Source organism: Macaca fascicularis, chromosome 14, assembly GCF_037993035.2.
Source record: "Macaca fascicularis isolate 582-1 chromosome 14, T2T-MFA8v1.1".
Lineage (NCBI taxonomy): Eukaryota > Metazoa > Chordata > Mammalia > Primates > Cercopithecidae > Macaca > Macaca fascicularis.
This window is the reverse complement of record NC_088388.1, coordinates 109922946-109945105: the sequence shown is the minus strand read 5'-3', so window position 1 is coordinate 109945105 and position 22160 is coordinate 109922946. Positions and strand designations below refer to the sequence as shown.

At 40.1% G+C, this 22160-nt stretch overlaps 1 long non-coding RNA gene across 1 annotated transcript in view; it reads left to right on the top strand.

The window, feature by feature from the left end:
- The window catches only part of LOC123568693 (uncharacterized), a 260027-nt gene that overhangs the window by 68795 nt on the left and 169072 nt on the right, over positions 1 to 22160 (top strand). Inside the window, exon 3 of the long non-coding RNA XR_012423688.1 lies at positions 11164 to 11358. This is a non-coding gene — a long non-coding RNA (uncharacterized lncRNA). The remainder of the gene's footprint in view (positions 1 to 11163; positions 11359 to 22160) is intronic.

Sequence of the window (22160 nt, the reverse complement as noted above, 5' to 3'; positions counted from 1 at the left end):
TTTATTTCCTCCATGAGAATAGAAATAAGCTATTACTAGTAACAGGTGCAGTTGCAGTCAGAGGAAGATGGGGTTTTGTTCAGTGAAGCTCCTTTCATTCTGATGTGCATGTGAATGGGCTTCGATCTACAAAAATGGACCTGGAGGTTGTGAGTTGGAGCTGGAGAGAACTGAATTGCTCTTCACAGTAGAGGGAGAAAAAAATTTGAGTTCCTAAGGGGGGTGAAAAGGGAGGTGGGAAGAGAAAGAAATTGTAGAGAATGAGGGAAGGGAGAGAGAAGACAGAAGTATGAAAAGAAGGCAGAGTTGTTCATGGGATTAAATTGGTTCATAAAATCTCCCCAGAGGTGAGTGGCCAAAAGCACTTACAAACAGGGATGTCTGATGTTCAGTGTATGAGTTCATTATACATTGTCCTGAATATAAAAATTGTTTGCCCTGTTGTATTGCAAACCATGATGACATCCATCTTCCCTGAAACTTGAGTGAACTTTCTTATACAGAAAAATGCCTTGTGTGACTGGCTTAATGAGCTAAAAAAAGAGAAAGGGACAGAGTTTCAGTCTCTGAGTCATTGTGATGTGTTTTAGGGTCCCCATATGCATGACAGTGAGATAAACTGGAAACCGAGCCAGTTTGGCAGGCTGCCATTTTAGAATTGGATTTGCCATTCTAAGTCACTTAAAAGTAAGGTGACAACTGGACAGACACTCAAAGACAGTAGGTGAGCCAGATGGGTATCTGAGGGAAGAGAGTTCAAGCAAAGAGAATTGCAGGTACAAAGGTCCTGAGGGGTGGGGCTCAGAGGGCAGAAGAGGGAGTACAAACCATATTGTGGGGAACAGAGGGGTCTCTATTTCCAGAGAAGCAGCCTGGAAGAGAGGGTGCAGCCTGGAAGGGAGGGTGCACCCTGGAAGGGAGGGTGCAGCCTGGTGCCTGGCTCATATCTCAGGCGGCAGGAAGGGCCATGTGTTGGATGGATTTCATCCCCCAGTCAGAGAAGCCACATTATCTGAGTGTCAGTAGCAAATCCTGAAGGCCTGAAAATCACTTTATTCTTCCCGAAAATGCTGTTGAATTTTCCCCAGTGCACTATTACCACTTAAGTGTATGCAGTGTTATTACTCTGCAGGTCATCAACTGCAGGAGCTTCCTCCTTAGCAGAGACACTAAACAATTGTTGACAAAAGGCGTGCTCATCAGCTTATACTTGGGCAGTTATCCTCATCCTTAACCAACAAAGGGTTGGTTTTGATACCTACACTACCATCCATCTCCTCAAAATCCACAGCCCACTTCTGCTTAAGTTTCTTTCCTGAAGGTCAAATTGCACAGATCATGAAATTAGACATCACTTCACTCTTGTGAGGGGAGATAACCATATATGACATATGACCACTTGTCCAAGGAGAAGTTCAGAGAATCCCACCCAGCCTCCCTCTCATGGCCCTGGGTGCCATGGCTTATATGCAGGGTGGGCTGAGTGTTACAGAATCAGGACCTGCCTGCAGGTGCTGGCTTCCTGCTGATGAGTGTGGATCTCAGGCTCATCCCTAAAAATACCTTGATTCTGGCTCTATTCAGAGCCAAAGCATATCCAGATAACTTGAATCGATCCCCTCCAGACTTGAATCTGAAATTGCCTCAAGGAGAACTTGCTAGAAGGAGATGGTTCTCTGTCCCAGGGATTAATGATGATTCCACCTGTGTCATAAACTAAACAACAAATGTCTTTCTCCAGGTGAAATGTCCCACCTCTCTTTTTCTAGGAGTGTATGGCGTTGCACAGCCTTCTCCCCCCATCCCTCAATCCACCCTGGGCTAGAGGGATAATGCCCAGTTACCTAATCTCTCCCCGCCACTCCCCATGTTTCACCTCTCCCTTGTCCCTACCTGGACATTCTCTTCTTACAACTCAGTTATTTTATTTCTCTCTCTCTCTCAATCTCTCTCGACATTGTTTCGAGCTTCGCTGTTGTTGACTCCCTTTCTTCCATGTGTTCCTGAAATATTGGTTTCCTGGAGTTCATTGCTGGTCCCATTTCCTCACTGGTGGTCTTGCCTATACTCATGATTTCAATGAATAGGTAATAAGCTGAGGCTTTCAAATATGTCTTCCACACAGACCTACCTCTGGGGCTTTTGTACATCTAACTCCCTGTTGGAAATCTCCACTTCAGCTTCTGAACAGCATCTCAAACTGAATGTGACCAATGTGGAATCCATAATTTCTCCCACCCCAAGTCGATCCCTCCTCCTGGTTGCCATGAGTCTGTCCAGTTGACCAGGCCACACGCCTGCCTCCCTGCATTTAGTCAGCTGGCCGTCGAGCCCCGCCTCCACCTGCAGTGTCCAGTGTCATGTTGTTTCCCATCTCCTCCTCTTGTGTCTCACTCTGTCTGGGCACTATTCCGACAGTCTTCTCACTGGTCTCCATGCTTCCAGCCTGGCTCTCTCAAATGTCCTCAACACCATAGGCAGATGTTTCTATTAGTTCTTTACTTCAAATGTTGATGGTTCTGCTTTGTCTTAGAGCACAATCCTCTCTCCACACTCACTTTCGGTAATCCCTCTCCCTGTACATCAATTGGGCTCCTGCCACACGAACACTCAGGTCTTGGCCCTAGCCTCAGGCTCCCATGTTGGCAAATTCCTGTCCATCTTTCAAGACCTGAGGCCCCTTCTGGGAATCTTCTCTAATTTTTCCCAGCCCACCTTAACCAAGGCGGGTTAGTTACCCTTGGACCTGTTCCCAAGCCAGGGTCTCCTCCCTCTTTTGTGAGTCTTTCCGGCCCTCTGAAGTCACACAGTCCCAGAATTTTTGTTGTTGTTGAGTTGTCTAAACCAATCAACTCATTCTGTAAATATTGAGAGTAAAACCAGACATGAAGTGACTTGATGAGGTCACACAGCTAGAATCGGCAGAACTGGGACTTGAACCAGGCAGGTCTCCTGGCTCCTGACGTGGTAAGTGTTCATGGCTGGGAACTGTGATTCTATTATAACTGTAGAGACCAGCAATAGGACATTGTCCAGTCAGATCACACTGGCAGTTTCCCTTAGACACATCGTGGGAGAAATCAGAAAGGCAGAATCAGTCTGGAGTGCTCCTTCCCATGTGTCTAAAATCCGGAGTTTCACCCTGCAGACTGGTTTAAATCCTTCTATGTGCTCTGTCACAACTAAATTTTTCTTCTGTAATAATTCCCATACTTGCATAGTTATTTGCTTACTATCTGTTTTCTCTAGTAAATGAAAAACTACATGAGGATGGGAGGCCACGTTAATCTCATTGCTGGCTAGATACTTGTATAGTGTCAAACATGGTTTACACATCAATGTTTGGCAAATGAATGACGGATGGACATTCTTTAAAAATATCAAGTCACTCCCCTCTTGCTGTGTGCCTATTAACTTGTGTGTATCTTCAGTCTTGGTCCATTTGCATATGATCATTAGGGACTAGGAGGAAGAAAAAAAGGTCCTATACTGACTAGAGAGAGAACCTTTCTCTGTGGATTTAACATTTATTACATAAATAATGCACACTTGTAGAAAATTTTTAAAATATAAATAAGTAAAAAGAAGAAAATGAAAATCACTTGTGATCCCACAACTATTATTTGGTTACAAAGTCTCTCAAACTTTTTTCTTAAAAACGTATAAAAATGTAAATCATTCTCTGCATAATGTTTTGCAATTTGATTGTTTCACTTAACAATGTATTGTGAACATATTTCAACATCATGTAATATAATCTCCAGCATATTTTTAATGACTTCATTGAATACCGTTAAACAGAATAAATGATGCATTTAACCAGTTCCTTATTGGTGAACATTTATATTTTTCTAGTTTTTTTTAAACCATAGTATGGGCCATGTTGTAGCAAACTGTCTTATTACTAAACCTCTGTGCATATCCATAATTATTTCCTTAGGATAAATTCCTAGAAATTGAATGACTAGATCAAAGAACATGCTCGTTCCAAACTTTTTAAAAACACATTGTCAAATTGGCCCCAAAAGTTTTAGGAATGCGTATTCCCTCCAGCAGGGTATGACGGGAGTCTTGGAGAGAAATGTTTAATCTAGAGTCCTTCCCCTGGCTCACCTACTTGCCAATGAGATTGGCTGGACCGTTCCGTCCTTTTACTGTCTTCAACCAAATAGGTGCAGTGCTCAGTTCTCAGCCATCTATCCTTGCATGCCTGTCTCTTTCTGATTTTTTTTTTTTTTTTTTTTTTGAGACGGAGTCTCCCTCTCTCGCCCAGGCTGGAGTGCAGTGGCACCATCTCGGCTCACTGCAAGCTCCGCCTCCCGGGTTCACGCCATTCTCCTGCCTCAGTCTCCCGAGTAGCTGGGACTACAGGCGCCCGCCACCACGCCTGTCTAATTTTTTGTATTTTTAGTAGAGACAGGGTTTCACCGTGTTAGCCAGGATGGTCTCAATCTCCTGACCTCGTGATCCGCCCGCCTAGGCCTCCCAAAGTACTGGGATTACAGGCATGAGACACCGCACCCGGCCCCAACAGATTTCAATTATTTTCAAATGGTTGCACCTATATTGGAGGACCTATTTAATGAACCAACTCAATGTGCTGATGGCTCTTCAACCCAGATGCCTCGCCCTTCCCCTCACTGGAAGGAAGCCCCACAATTTCATCAGCAAACAACATACTTTCACATCTTTCAACGTATCAAAATTTAATATCCAATTTAGGAAAATGACAGTTCCCATCTTTAGAGGAATGAGAGGAAATCTTTTCATAAGGGCAAGGGGTGATTACTTACCTTTCACTGAAGGTTCAGCATTGAAGGAAGCTGCAGAGTTTTTGCAGGTAAATATCTCCTCTCAAAATGTAGCAAACTTCCTTTGCTTAATATATAATTTAGCACCTACTCTGCAAAATTCTTTGCCTATAGTACATCAGTCCCCACAACAAATGCCAAAGGTAGATATTATTATCTCATTTTACATATGAAGAAAATGAGGTTTAGAGTGACTCATTCATCATTCAAGGATATCTACCGAGTGCTTATCATTGCATTTAGAAACATGGAAGTTATTGGTTGTCTTAATAAGAATGCTTTCATTGGAGCAAAACCCTGATTTGAATGTGTTCAAGAAAGAGTTGGGAGAAACTAGGGATAGTGACTATTGTATAGAGTGCTCTTTCAAAGAGTCTTGCTATAAAGGGAAAGGGAGAAAGGGGGCTATAGCTACAGAGGAAAGTGGAGTCAAAAGAAAGATTTTTAGTAAAACGGAATAACAGCATGCTAGTATGGGAAGGGTTTGAATACAGAAAAAAAATCCTATGATGCAGGAGAGAAAGAAGTGGCAAGGTTTGCTCAGCTGAGAGCACAGTATGTTCATCCACATTAACAGAAATGAGATCTAGGGAGATGGGTAGAGGCAGAAGTGGGATTTGTGGAAATTCTCTCTTCTGATTCCTTCATTTTTCTCAGGAAAGCAGGAAGCAGAGCCAGTAATTGAGAGGGAGAGTTGGTGGGGGGCTGGTTAGGAGAACAGAGGATGTATGAGATCCTCAGCTAGGGAAATGAGACGGTGAACTGGCTAGGGAGGCAGAGTGGTTGCCAGGCAGCAGAAGGCACAGTTGAAGATGGTAGTCATAAACTTAATGAGACTAGTCAGTAAGATTATGTGTTTTTCTCCAAACATATCTAACTGTACAGGCTCAGGTGAGGAAGAGGCAAAGAGGTGTATGTAATGAGGTTTGTCATTTAGCCAAGCCAATATGCCAAAGGAGAAGGACAAGGAAATTAAAAATATACTCAAGAGAGGAATTACTGAATGGTCGTGGAATTTTTAAATAGATAACGAGTAAAAAGAGGCCATGCAAGAGGTAAGGGATGGTGAACCACTTGTATAGATCAATAGAACAAGATCTTGATAGGAGTCAAAGTGTTGTTGAACTACTGGTGGTGGCAGGGAATTGGCAGGTAAAAGGCAGTGGTGAGAGAATGGGATAGTTGAAATTGGGAAATGGAAGTCAGCTACATTTCTCAAGGTCATACCATGTTATGTTGCAGAGCTGGGAGTCAAACTAAGGTCTCTCTGATCAAAGAGCCCACCCCAGTATTTAAGCAGTGCACTCAGGACAAGGTGAGAGATGCCTTAGTTCACAGAGGCACAGTTGGCTTTTGTGGTATCATTCATGCAAATGAGACCTCATGGCTTTCTGTGGCAAATATTTATAGCACCGCATGAGAATGGTAATGTAAAATTTCTTCTCCCTTTCTCCTCCCCCTCCTACTTCTTACAGAAATAGTAACTGGTTCAGATGGGCTGGGCTGGTTCCATGGAGAGCATATGTTTGCTGATGAGGAGAAACAGACAAAGCCAGCTAATGTGAAAACGCGGGGTCCCTTATGAGTTAGGGGTTTAAATATCAGTTTCTGGTGTTTGTGCCTGTGTGGTTTTCTCCATGAAACTGATCATTATCTTTCTAGCTTGAGATCTCCCCTGGGGGTGCTTGGTAAGGGCACCCACCCTCTTTAGATATTAACCATTCTCTAACAGCAAAACCACGGACAGGTCTTGTGGTGTTATATGTGGGGCAGAGTTAAATACAAAACAGACACTGAGGCACACTGAAATCCTGAAGCTGACAACAGCCCAGGAATGCTGAGATTGAGGCCCAGTCTCCTATGTGACTGCTGACTGTAAGAATGTTAACTCTAAATTTCCTGAATGTTGTCAGATCACAGCAGGGAGTCATGCATACTCCCTGTAACATTCTCTCTCTCTTTCTGTCTCCGTCTCTCTCTCTGTTCTCTCTCTCTCTCAAATACACACACACACACAAACACACACACACACAGACACACACATACACACCCACATCATAAAGCCTTGAGGAATGTGTTCAGGATTTATGCAAGCGGTGTGCCTGGAGACCACATACTCTGTGAGAAAAATAAAATCTCTAGTCCTGAGAGATGATAATGATCATTTAGATTAGAATCATAAAAAGGAGAGCCATAAGATTTACTCTTACCATGAATCTTGGATATTTCTGAATTGCCACCTTTCAAATGATGACATAATTTGGTCAGTTCTACTTCGTTCCCCCTGGTTTTCTTGAGTGACTTAAGCAAAGGGCCAACTGTGTGTTTCCAGCATAGAGCCTGGCACATGGAAACTGCTTAAACAAATGCTATTGGATAAACTTAATGGTGGCTTAAGGTCATTACTCAGGGGTGGTTGGTGATCTTAGACTCCCCTATAAGTTCCATCAACCCTCCTCTTCAAGTCACTCAACCAAGTGAGTTTTTTAAAATATGAGTTTGCAATGTAACCATAGCTTCCAAGTGAATTTTCTGGAAAAAACACAAAAAACAAAAAAACAAACCACCTCCACCTTGCCCCAACCAGATTGTCATCCTTAAAACCCCCATATGCAGAATGCTGAAGCTGGCCCCATCTCTCATATGACCATTTCTTCCTCCCTACTAGGTAATGATGGCTTGCCTGAGATAATCCACACCAGTGTACAGGAGTGATGACTCTTATACCTAATAGCTCTATGACATCTTGGGGGCAAGTTTCTTAACCTTACTGGTGCCTCAGTTTTCTTATCTGCAGAAAGGAATAAGAATATCAACATCCTATAGTAGTTTTCACAAATTATTATAATGGATGCATACTACTCAATTAATGAGCAGTTATAAGCAATATCCCTCATATGAAATATAGGTCCAGTGGTAATTCTGGATGAATGTTGCCTCTTTCAAGGAAAGTATCTTCATTGTATCAGGGACCTAGTCATTGTAACAGACTCACAGTGATTTCCAGGAGGGAAATCTCTGCTTTAATTGAGAGTGCTAACAACATAGGGATAGTGGGAGAGAAAGTTTTAATTATAGTTTTTAGGTGAAGCTCTTCTTTCACACTATCTTGGGACTGATCACTTCTGGTGGGGTTTCAGTGAGTGGAACTTTCTGGGAGCCTCAGAGCCATAACCAGTGGGATCTGCACAATGAGGGGCTTGACCTTCATCGACGCTACTGGCTCCGTGCCTTCCTGAGCAATACATGATACCCCTATTGGGAAGGCAGTCCTGATATGTCCGGAGCACCTCTTGCCAACAGGAGGTCACTCCACCCAGGGATAAGCAGAGAGAAGAACCTATGCTTTCTTTACATGTGCACAGCATCCTTATTCCAGAGGTTGTTGCTCAGTGACATATCAGACCAGAACTCCCTGAATCAGGCACCAGGCTGTAAGCAGACTCGTAGTTTGAAGAAGTTATCCGGGTGATTCTGGCATGTTTTATCACTATAGTTCCCCTGCCCACAACTTTACTGACACTCACATCTTCCATACCACTTGAGAATCAATGTTCTATAGCTGACCCGTGAACTACATGGACTGAATGCACAGGTCTACTAATATGTGGATTTTCCTCCATCTCTGCCAACCCTGAGACAGCAAGACCAGCCCCTTCTCTTCCTCCTCCTCCTCAGCCTACTCAATGTGAAGGTGATGAGAATGAAGACCTTTATGATGATGCATTTCCACTTAATGAATAGTAAATATATTTTCTCCTCTTTGTGATTTTCTTAGTAACATTTTCTTTTCTCTAGCTTATTTTATTGTAAGAATACAGTGTATAATACATATGACATACTACCTACTAAATATGGGTTAATCTACTGTTTATGTTGTCAACAAGGCTCTTGGTTGAAAGAAGGCTAGTAGTGTTTAAGTAGTAGTTAAATTAGTAGTAGTTAAGTCAAAAGTTATATGCGGATTTTCAACTGTGTGGTGGGCCAGTGTCCATAACCCCTATGTTGTTCAAGGGTCAGCTGTTTTATTTGGCTCTATTCTGAATGTGCACACTCTTCTTGAACAATTGTACAAAATAATAATCAACAATGTCATCAATGTGGATTGATTTTGTATAGTTTCTCTTGAGTAACTGAATCTGAATATAATTGCTATGTATTTAATAATTTTCTGTGCGATTATAGTTTAACCCTAATAAAATCACATTAAGAAGGTCTCTCCAAAGAGAAAATCAATTTCACAAAAAAATTCTATAAGCCAAGGGTCAATATCGAACATTATGGCTACCTAGGGCTTGAAGTGGCATTATGTCTAGCCCAGCTTGTTGCCATTTAGAGTCTTTCCCTGCTCAGGAAAACATACTGGACCTAAAAAAGAAAATCCCTTCTTAGACACCTAATGTTCAAGGAATTAGTGGTTTCCCACCCCATTTAACTTGTTTCTACATATCATCATCTAGACTGTTCTTTTATGAGCCCCTGATTCCACCTCTAATGATAAACTGAGTCAAAGAGGGAGGAGAGAAAGGCAGGAAGAGAAATGTGGAGCAAATATACAATTGTTAAGCACTTATGATGTGCCAAGCAGCAAAGAATGAGTAATGGGACTCATCAAGCACCTACTGTCTACAGGCAGATTCTAAGTGCTGGCAATATTGCCCTTGTTCTTTAGGAGATTATAGTCAGTTTCCATCGGGTAACTGAGTGCTGCCAGTTGTCATAGCAGCAGGATTGGATCAATTAGTAATTGAAACTCAATGTAAATAATTACATAACATAATTTTCTGCTATTCTAGTAAAAAAAATTACTATAAACATATATCACTATGCTTGGACATTAGAAGGGATTCTCACCAAAGGAAACATTGGCATGACTGAAGCATTCACATGCACTGGGCTCTTGCTTGAGTCACATCCAATCCTCATATGACTCACCAGTGTTAGCAATCAAAAAATGAAGGCAGCCTACTCACATCTGGATTCTGATCATGGGCTCACTATGGGAAGTGCTTAAATGTCCTCACTTTGGAATAAAGAAACACAAGCCAAGCATAAGGGGACGAAGGCCCATTGTCAACTTCAAAAGACACTGTTAGTATCCTTAGAATTCTTTTGCTTTGGACATCCTTTGTGTCCAAAGGATGATACATCCTTTAACTCAGGAACTAGACATGAGCAGCAGGAAGTAAAGGCCCATTTGGGGGACTTTAGGATTTGCTTCAGAGGATGAGCAGTTATCATAAGGGAGAGAAAGTTTGTGTTGCTGGTCGGCAAATACCAAGTGCTTCCTCTCTATTCTGTGGGACAAAATCATCATTGTACCTTTCCTTGGAAGCATGCTGTGGCTGGTACTGCTGGTACCCTTCACATATCCCCCTGGGTCTTACATTTCAGTGCTTATAGCACTAATTTACAATTTGGGGCACATTTGCCTGAGAGCTTTCTCTGACTTCTAGGGACAATCTGTGCACAGACATGGGAAACTAGAAATGCTAATTTGCTGCTTCTGAGAGCCATCAACCAATACCTGATGGAAATGGCAAACAAATTGTCCTGCTTTCTTGCCCCTTGCTGGGGTGACTCTGAGGCTCCTACTTTACACTATCTCCTACAATCCTCCAGGAGGATGAAGCTTCAGGTGACCACGGCAGTTACTTGCTTGACATTACATTCTTTATGGTTGCCTTCTCTTCTCCAGCTCCACTCCATTTCCCTGCCAGTGTTTCCTAGGTTCACTTCCCAAATAAACTACTGGCACTTGAATCCTTCTCTCAAGGTCTACTTTTGAAGAAACCCAGACTGAAACTTATCATACTCTTCTTTTCTCATCATACTTTTTCTTACTCGGTCTAACTGGAAGCTTAGGTAATTAAGTTCTCTTGATCCTTCATCTCTTAATCTTGATAAACCAGTGTTGAAAATCCAAACACTCACAGAGATGCAGCAAGTTACATAAATGGGAGAAGTAAGCTGGATAGATATTATGCTAACCAGATGGTACATACTCTGTCTCAAAGAGCCAGCTGCAACTCAGCCCCAGCCAATTGTTGCCACATGGAAAAGTGGGCCCAATGTGGTCACATTGAGTTTCTCATGAGAAGACAGAAATCTAGATTTTTGTGTAGAATCTCTTAATATGTAAATATTGGCCACAAATTCAGATGCTTTTATAACACTGAGCTGGCCAAATAAAACACATCTGCGAGCCATATTTGGCCCAGGGGCCACCAGTTTGCAATCACTATTACAGAAATGCAAACCTTAGCAGGAAATTCACAGATAACATTTAAAGTAACAAGGGTTGCAGCACTTAAATGGATTTTCACAGCCATTATCACATCTCTTTTAACAGAACCCATCCTCCGCCCACCCACAAATGGCTGTATCCAGCACCGCATATCTGCTCAAAAAACAAAAGAGACCCAAGTGGAAAGAGAAAGCTAATCATGGACTTGGCATCTGACTGTGGTCTGGCTTAATACAATATTCTTAGAGCCAACTGGAAAGGAAACCACCGCCCAAATCCGTCACGACGTGTGCTATCACAGTGAGTTTAAATTGGGTGGAAATGTTGTGAGTTTAATAAAATAGAACTGCTGAGATGTACATATATATCTAGGTTTAGCTGATAGCTTTTCCAAGGGCATTGTGATGTCAAGTATGTTTGGCAGGTTCAATTCTCTCAGCACCCACATTTGCACTGTTTGTAAGATGGGGGTGATTGGAAGCACATGTGCTAATAGTAACTATGCATAATGTGTGAAATTAAGGAAGTGTGGAAGTTTCACTCATGGTCCTAAGCTAACCCTTTCCAGTTGTGTTGGGGGAGAGGAGCAGAGAGTGACATCATTTTTTTCTTCTTTTAGGAAACAACCTGAAGCTTTTAGCCTACCTTTCCTTTTGCATTTAGAAACCAAAATGCACAAATAATAATTAAGACCCTGGAATCCCATCTCCGCCGTAGGAAAGATCAGCATCAAGTGGTGCTTTTAGGTCGGCCGCAGTGGCTCATGCCGGTAATCCCAGCACTTTGGGAGGCCAAGATGGGCGGATCACTTGATGCCAGGAATTCGAGACTGGCCTAGCCAGCATGGTGAAAGCCCTCTCTACTAAAAATGCAAAAATTAGCTGAGTGTGGTGGTGCATGCCTGTAGTCCCAGCTACTCAGGAGGCTGAGGTGGGAGAATTACTTGAACTCAGGGGGTGGAGGTTGCAGGGAGAGGAGATTGCAATACTGCACACAGCCTGGATGACAGAGTGAGACTCTGTCTCAAAAAAAAAAAAAAAAAAAAGAAGTGGTCCTTTTAGTTCTATGTGTCTACCAGCCACACCCATATGTAGGAAGGAATAAGTTCTAGAGACCTAATGTACAGCGTGGGGAGCATAGTAATAAATACTGTCTTATATACTTGAAATTTGTGGAGAGAATAGATTTAAATGTTCTCACATGCACAAATGGTAACCAGGTGAGGTGATGAATATATAAAATTTCAATTTGTCAATTATATTTTAATAAAGCTGTTGGAAAGAAAACAAAATGGAACCCAATGATATGCTTTTGATTTAAAAAAATAACTATTTTGAGAGAAAAGGGCTATTATCAAAATAACTGAGCAGTACTCTTCAAAAGTGTCAAGGTCATAAAGAACAAGGAAAGACTAAGAAACTGTCATGGACTGGAGAACACTAAGGAGACACGACAAGTAACTGCAGTATGAGATCCTGAATCGGATCATGGAATTGTAATGGACCTTAGTGGAAAAATACGGTGGCATCTTAATAAAGTATATAGTTTAGACATTAGTATTGTACTAATTTTACTAATGCTACTTAGTACAATACTAGTTGGGTTACTTAGTACAATACTAGTTGGGTTACTTAGTTCTGATAATTGTCCTATGCTTACATAGGACGTTACCGTAAGAAGCTGAGTGAAAGATTTTTTGGAACTCTCTGTACCATTTTTATACCTCTTCTGTAAATCCAAAACTATCTCAAAATTCAAAAGTTTTTTTTTAAAGATTGTTATAAACAAGATTTTGGTGCTTGGAAGGGCTAAACAAGGTAATCATAACTTCTTACAAAATTTTGCCTTAGTAGGCTTTTGAAGGAAGAGGATCTCAGTATGCTACATATAATAAGTAGAATTGTATTTTAGCTCTATTTTATAGGTAAATTGAGGTTCAGATACCTCTACTTGTCAAAGGTTACCCAGCTAGTGAGTTCATGGATAGCAAGACAGGTGACTGGTAATTCTCACTGGGAACATTTTCTTGGCCCTAAATGCCTTATGGTAGTGATTCTTACACACAGAGATAAATAAAAATGTAAAACAGACAGATATAAAAGACCAAATATGCACAGTATAAGTAAATGTAAGAATTTTTTGAATGATCAGATGCTATCTCAAATTGGTGATAAAAGCACATGAACATTTTTTCATATACTTATTTGCCATTTGTATATATCCTTCATTGAAATGTCTTTTACACATTATCCAACTGAATAATTTTTTTCACTGTTTAGTTTTAAGAATTCTTTATATATTCCAGATTCTAGTCTTTTGTTAGATATAGGTCGTTTGCAAATATTTTCTCCCATTCTATTCGAGTATTAGAAGAGCTAAGTCTATATTTGAAAAAAAAAAAATCAAATAGAATCCCACCTCCCATCATATCTACTATCCCCAGTGTACAAAGGGATTGAGTTAAGAGTGAAAAGCAAAACCATAAAAGTGATAGAAGAAAATAGAAGGTGGCTTTTACTATATAATCTCGGTGTGTGCTATATATTTATTTAAGGAGAACTCTAAAGGCAGAAATCATACAAGACTGCATGGATTTACTTAAATTGAAAGCAAATTTTTATCTCCCAGGACACCCCCACAGCACACATAAACCATCAAGCTGTCTGTTCCTTTATAGTCACTTTCACTTCCCTTCTGCTGCCCCCGTCTTCTCCTTAACCCCTGGTAATCACTAATTTGTTTACCACTACTATAATTTTGTCATTTCAAGAATGTTATATACATAGGATTATACTATATATAGTCTTTGAAATTGGCTTTTTTCACTCAACATAATTCTCTAGAGATTCATCCAGGTCATTGTGTTGTATCACTAATTCATTTTTATTGCTGAATACTGTTCCATGGCATGGACGTACCACAATTTGTTCAACTGTTCACTTATTGAAGGACATCTGGGTTGTTTCCAGTTCTGGGGTATTACAAATAAACCTGCTTCAAACATTTATTCACAGGGTTTTGCACACATAAATCTTTACATCTCTGGGATAAATTCCCAGGAGTGCAAATTACTGGGTTGTATAGTAGTTGCATGTTTAGTTTTTAAAGAAATCATGAGACTGTTTTCCAGAATGTCTATACCATTTAAATTCCCAGTAGCAACCTATGAGTAATCTAGTTTACTTGTACTCCCTCCAGATTTGGTGTTGTCTATATGTATATTATAAATACATATATATATATATGTTTGTTTATTTCAGCCATTCTTCTACATGTGTGGAGATTGTGTGGTTGTGTGCAGTGATTGTGGTTTTACTTTGCATATTTCTGATGGCTAATGATGTTGAACATCTTTTCACATGCTTATTTGCCATTTTCATTGGCAAATATTCTTCACTGAAATATCGTTTGACCATTATCCAACTGGATTATTTTTCACTGTTTATTTTTGAGAATTATTTATATGTTCTAGAGACAAGTCCTTTGTTAGATATGTGGTTTGCAAATGTTTTCTCCCATTCTGTATTGTCTTTACATAATCTTAACAGGTTCTTTTGCGGAGCAAATATTTTACTTTTGATGAAATCTAATTTATCCATTTTTCCTGTATGGGTCATGGTTTTGGAGTCAAATCTAGGAAATCTTTGCCTAGCCTTAAACCTTCAAGATTTTATCCTGCCTTTTCTAAAAGCTTTATAGTTTTACATTTTGCATTTAAGTTTGGGATCCATTTTGAGTAATGTTTTGTGTAAAGTATGAGACTAAGTAGAGTTTTCACAATTGTTTTTTTTTTTTCCTTCATCACTTGAAAAATATGGTGCCATTTACTTCTGATCTTCATGGTTTCTAGTGAGAAATTCACTGACATTTGAATTATTTTTCCTATATAGGTAAGGTTTTTGTTTTTTCATTGGCTGTTTTTGAGATTTCTCTTTTAGTTTTCAAAAGTTTAATTATGATGTGTCTAGGCATTGATTTATTTAGGTTTACCCTATTTGGAGTTTGCTCAGCTTCTTGAATCTGTACATTTATGTGTCTTGCCAAATTTGAGAAATTTCTGCAATTATTTCTTGGAGTCCTTTTTAGACACTCTCTTTCTCCTCCCTTTCTGGAACTCCACTGACATGGGTGTTAGAGCTTTTGTTATAGTCCCACGGGTCTCTGAGGCTTCGTTCACTTTTTTCAGTCTATTTTCTTCCTATTGTTCAGATTAGATGATTTTTATTGTTCTATCATACCGTTCACGAATTCTTCCCTATGTCTCATTTATTATAGTGTTAAGCCCATCCACTGAGCTTTTTGCTTCCATTGCAGTTTGTTTCAATTTCAAAATTTTCACTTGGTTCCTCTTTGTATCTTCTATTTCTTTGATAAGACTTTCTATTTACTTGCTGAGGCTTTCTACTTTTTTCCTTTCTCTATTCTAAGTGCGTTTATAATTGTTTTTTGAACCATTTTTATAATATCTTTTTTAATATCTTTGTCAGGTAATTCTGACATCCCTGCCAATCTGTTGGCATGTATTGATTCATTTTCCTCATTAGTTTGAGATGTTCTTGATTCTTGGTATGATGAACTTTTTTTTAATTGAAATCTAGACATTATGACATGAGACTATGGATGTTATTTAAATATGTTTTAGCTGATTTTTTCTGATACTGCTCTAGTAGAGGAGGGGCGATATCATTTCATTACTGCTGGTGGGGGGTGGGAGTTCCAGTTCCCAGGTAGTCTACACCACCACTGCAATTTGAGTGGCCTCATTGTTGAGTAATGGTGAAAGTCTTGGTTCTTTTCCTGGCCTTTTCTGATATCATCCTGGAAGGGGTAATGGGGTGGCTCATTACAGCCTTGTAAGGGAAGTCTAGGCTCCCCACTCAATCTTTAAAAGTCTTATTATGTTTGTTTTACCCAGGGGTTTTAGTTGTACTTAGTAGGAGGAATATTTAATGTACTTCATATTCTCAGATGTGAAACTTCCAATAGTATTTTTATTTATATCTATTTTTGGAGAGTGACCTTGGAAGGCTGGGAATTTTTTAGAAACTTGTATTGCATTATCTCATTTATTGTCACAGCAATCCTATAATAGAGGTAATGTATTTTAAGTTAGACAAGAGTACTCATCAGGATTAAGCAAATTGCCTAGGATCAAGCAACTAAATAATAGACCAGAATTCTAACCCAGGTCTCTTTAACAGAGGAGCCCAAAAAATGTCTGTAATCTCTGGGCCCTGACCTGGCCGTGGCACTTTCATTATCTTCACTAAACTTTATGAAAATTACAAATATGTGGAGTGAGTGTGTGTGTAAAGCAAAGGTGGGGATGAAATTTCCATCAGCTGGTAAGGTGAGGGTCAGTACTAGCATGTGAGAGAACAAAGTGCCTGGAAGGTAAGGACACCAGGAGAATCTAAGTCCCTCAAGAATTCAGAGACTCTGGATTTCCACAGGCTTGGAAATTGGAAGCAGGGTAGGTGTGCCACCGGTTAAAGGCATTTTTTGTTTGTTTGTTTGTTCGTTTTTTTACCTAGATCTTAAGGACAATCATTTTTACTTGGGTGAACTCTGATTCTTTGAAGTATGAGAATGAGACTGGAGGACTAGATCTGTGAATTAGGGGAACTGAACAATCTGATGATCATTTCACTCTGAAAAACAGAGCAACTTGGCTTAGGTCACACCCAGTAATGTTGAAAGCCAAGAAAATAACTCATGTCCTCTGTCTCCTTATTCAATGATATTTCCAGTATAAAAGGATAGACTCTGGATTTCTTTTGTTGCTCAAGGGTAAAGATACTGGAACTATTATTTGACCTGAATAAATAGAAGAAAATGCACTCTACCTATTCGTCATTTACTCATCTCTTTTTAACTTGGAATAACATGATTATATCTGATGACCTAAGCTTCTCTACAATAGATGCATTCTGTATGTTCAGGATGAAATTTGGGTCAGGATAGATTCATTTAGATTTCCCATTCATCATTTCATTTGTATGTGATTTCTCCAAGAGTCTTTCCAGTGTTTCAAGAGCACAACTTTGGAGTCTGCCCAATCCTAACCTACTGGGAGCAAGTTACCTTTCTGCAATACTTTAGATAATCTGGTTCATCAACTTTTCCAGTGCAATGGTGAGTCCATGAACCAGAGTCCCATGACTTCCATGGTGGGTTCCAAAGGCAAAGGCTAAAAAAACTTTGCTCAAAAAAGCCATCATCTGAGGATCTTTGCTCTTTTTGAACAGAGAGTGACCTTTGATTTCATGCTGTGCTCAGCCCTTTCACAAGATCATCGGATTTAACAGTGGCTTGAAGAAACCCAGTGTTACTTCATAAAACACATGTTGCAAATAACAAATTCATAAGGAGGTAAGAAGAGATTTTATTAATTGGATTCGTAAATGAAGCATTGTAATAAAGTTGTTCTCAATATTTTGATTTGAAAGAAGCATCGGAGCTGACAGATCCAGGCTTCTGGAATCTATTTAAAAGTTTTAATGATCTTGTTTCACGAATAAGTTTGCCCCCTGGTTCCCAGCTTTTGTCCCTTTCTAAAGTGACCAGATTTGAAGGGAAATATCAGATGGCATAGGCCCTGCAGCTGTACTCTGTAAGTCACAGCTGAAAGTATCACTCTTAGGATGAAGGACATGTCCTCTTAGGATGAAACTCAAAGAAAACGGACAAAAAGACCTGTGCTAGGCCCAGTGTAGGAGGAATAAATTTCCCTTTATCTATATTCTTTTAGAATATTTTTTCAGTTTTGACTTCCTTCCTTAGCTTCGGCCTGTCATCTCTGCTGAACAGTCAGCTATGTGCTAGAGACTTGTTCTTCATTGCCATACACTTGCAGTAAAAAGAAAATGTCAGTTTGACTGAAAAATGATCTTGATGAAGCAGTAAAATTATTCATTTTATTAAATCTCAACTCTCGATTATGTATCTTTTTACCATTCTGCATGGTGAAACCGGACGTATACATAAATTATTGTATGCATACTGGTGCACAATAGATCTTGCAAGGTAAAGCACTGTGTGATTGGTTTTTCATAGTGAGCTGAACTGGCCTCTCTTCATGAAACATAATTTTTATTGGGAAAAATGATTGATAGACAAACCATAATTATTCAGACTTGGGTGTTTGCTCAAAATGAACCATGTGAGATGGTCATTTCAAGGAAAACTATTGATAACATACATTGGCAATGGTAAAATATTGAGCTTCCAAGAAAAAATTAGAAACTGAGCTTGACAGCTTCCCAAAGACTCTTCTGATGAGGTTGTTGGTAATACTGACAAATGGCACTTTATATATTGAATAATACAATGTATTATTTTACGGGTCTGTATGACTCAATGAACCAATGTTTTCCAAAAGATCAATGCATAATGTTAAAAACATCATTCATGGTAAAAGATCCATTTCAAATACAAGATTGGCCAATGGATTAAATATAACAGTACAGAGTTTCATTGATATATTTCAGATTCTACATGGCAACTAACCTTTAAGAAGCTGCCCTTGTTGAGTCCTTCTTTTTCCTTTTTTTTTTTTTTTTGAGACGGAGTCTCGCTCTGTTGCCCAGACTGGAGTGCAGTGGCGCGATCTCGGCTCACTGCAAGCTCCGCCTCCTGGGTTCACGCCATTCTCCTGCCTCAGCCTCCCGAGTAGCTGGGACTACAGGCGCCCGCCACCTCGCCCGGCTAATTTTTTTGTATCTTTTTAGTAGAGACGGGGTTTCACCGTGTTAGCCAGGATGGTCGCGATCTCCTGACCTCATGATCCGCCCGTCTCGGCCTCCCAAAGTGCTGGGATTACAGGCTTGAGCCACCACGCCTGGCTGAGTCCTTCTTTTTCTAATGACTTATCTGTATAAAGTCAATTTTCTTCATATACATTAACCAAAACAACAGTCACAACCAATTAGATGCAAAACCAGAAATACATATCCACCTGTCTTCTATAAAACCAGATATTAAAGAGATTTGCACACACATACACACACACGCTAATCTCACTAATTTTTTGGTTTGTTTTTAAAAGTGTAGTTATTGTTCATAAAATATGTACGTTAACATATGCTTATTGCTGTCTTTAAAATAAATTGATAAACATTTTAAAATCATGTTTCAGTTCCTAATAGGATGAACTATAGCTAGACAGAACTCACATAAGCACAGCTCTTTAAGGTCCTCAATACTTTTTAAAAATCTTTAAGGTCCTCAACAATTTTTTAAAATGTAAAGGGATCCTGAGACCAAACATTTGAGACCCACTGCTCTAGATCATCTCTTTGCAATTTTTTTCTTTCTTAGTTTTAGAGAAAAAAAATAGTACAGTTATCTTTAGTGGGGCTACCTGGGACTTGTTAACTCTATCATTTTTCTTAGTTGTGATAGGGAAGGGGTGGATAACTCCAGGAAACAGGCTGGTGTTTGCCTACTCTCCAGGCAGCTGGAGCAGAAGCAGAGTGTGGTTCCCTCAGGAACTCTGCCTGGAGGCCTTGACAGTGGGCTTGAACCAAACCAACTGTTGAAGGAGTCTGGCGCAGAGACCTCACTCATTTGCATTGTTTGGTGTGATTTTGCTGGCTTCATACTGTGAATCTACTCAACAAACATCTTAATTCAAGAAAAAGTCATTTAGCACCTACTGGGTGGGAATCACAGTGCTTTTGGGAATACCTGTCAAAAAATAAGCTATGGCCCCAAATCAGCACAGCATATCAAGAGAAACAAATAATAATAGCAAACTTGTCGGTGGTGCCAGGCGTGATCGGAAATGCTTTCCTTCTGATATTTTCTGATTTAATCCTCACAACTACCCTATTTTAGAATAATTCCTGTTTATCAGAGGAGAAAGTGGAGGTTTAGGGAAGATTAGCATCTTGCTCAACATCACACTTAGCAAGCTGCAGAGCTGGGAGAAGAACCCAGGTGTCTTCGTTGTAAGCATCTGAACTTTAAATTGTCCCTGAAAATGATGAGATTAGACAAGCTAGAATAGAGTGGAAACAGAGTGAGAAGAGAAAACTAATTCTGAGAGGGAAAGCCTGTCACTGAGCTAGACCTTGAGGGAAAAGTGGATCTTCAACTGGAGGACATCTGGGGGTGGGAAGTGCATTCCAGGCAGAGGTCACTGCTTGCACAAAGGCCTGCAGCTAATAGGATACCTGGCACATTTGGAATAGTGTGGCTTGAAATTGGAAAAGCACATAGAGCAAAACTGGGGAGAGCTTTGAAAGGGATATTGAAGATGTTGGACTTTGTTCAAGGAGGGTGGTAGCCTTAAAGGATTTTGAAAAGGGAAGTGACATGCTCCAAGCCGTGCCTCAGGGAGACAACAACATGCACAATTAGACATCTGCATTTGCTTAGCAACAGAGAGCTCTAGGGCTGTAACTCTTACTCCAAAGGAATTCCTGATGATTTCATTTGCAACAGGCCAGAGCTCCTGCCCGTTTGGCACTAGGATGTGGTGTGTGGCTTTGTTTTAACAAACCTTGGCCATGACTCCCTAACACAAAGCAGAGCTTAGGGTTGTGACCCTCTGCAGCAGAGAACTCCCTGCCAACTGTCAAACCAAGTTCTCAAAGAGAAGCCTTCTTTCTGCTCCGACCTCCTTCTCTCTCACCTTCTCCCTTCAAGTGGTGGATGTTAGCATATTGAAAGCTCCTTTAAATGCTTACAGGAAGTTAGTTTTTAACCAAGGGAGGTCTCCAGCAAAGCCCTATCAGGGCCAGAAACCAAGAAGCAGGAAATCATGTGGCATCCACCTGCAACCACTCCGGCTCTCACGTAAGCCTCCCCAGAGAGAGCTACAGACTCCATTTGGGAACTTCCTTGGAGGTCGCTGAGTGAGATGCTAGTATTTTCCAACATCCCAATATGCACATATGACTTATGGATAATGTATAACCCTAATATTTCCCACAAGGAGTTGAGGTGGTTTGCAATAACAAAATTCACATTAAATTCTTTAAATTCTAATATTTAAAAATAAAAACACCACCCCCCAACAAAGAAAAAATACATGTGCAGGCACATCTGCTAATCTTTGAGAAGCTAGGGAAGGGTGGTGACATATTGTTTAATTTATAAACCATTTTTTTTCTTTTTTTGAGATGGAGTCTCACTCTGTTGCCAGGCTGGAGTGCAGTGGCACGATCTCTGCTCACTGCAACCTCCACCTCCTGGGTTCAAGCAGTTTTCCTACCTCAGCCTCCTTAGTAGCTGGGAGTACAGGCACGTGCCAAGACGCCCAGTTAATTTTTGTATTTTAAGTAGAGACAGGGTTTCACCATGTTGGTCAGGATGGTCTCAATCTCTCACCTTGTGATCTGCCTGCCTCGGCCTCCCAAAGTGCTGGGATTACAGGTGTGCTCCACCACGCCCTGCCATTTGTAAACCATTTTAAAATATCACAATCCCAGGAAGTCTTCCCATGCAGGAGCCACATGTGCAAACCTGTTTATAGGAACTCCACCGAGATTCTATTAAACAACCCACTATTTGGGTGGGAGGGGGAGTGGGGAAGTCAGAAACTGTAAACCGTTAGACTAAATTTAAGCGTTGCATTTTTTCTTAACTTTTTAAAAAGTGTTGTATTTAACAGCCCAATGATGCCTACAAAGAAGTAAGATAACTTTTCCCTGGGTGGGGTAATTGAAGCAAAGACACAAGAAAAAGTTCCTAGCTCTTGCATGAGAAGGCAAGGCATTGTTTCCCTTCTCTGTTGAGTTATGACAGATAACTCTGATATGTGAAAAGAGAAGACAAGCCGGGAAGAGCAACTGGAAATTCTGAAGTAATTACAAATCACATGGCATGAGTAAAATACATCCATTTAAGCTGAATTTCTTTCCAGAGACGTTTACTTGAACTCTAAAACAATTTGGATCTCTTGAAAGCAGTTCTCTTAATTGAAAAGTTTTTATTTTTCTTTTATAGAACATCAGATCTTTTTGTATCTATTTAATGCATGTGTACTCATTTAATGCCCTTGTTACTGTATTAAATAGTTTTTGATTATTTTGTCAATTGGAAGTTACTGGCTTCCATTTATCACAGTATAATGCAATGACTGCAAGAACAAGTGA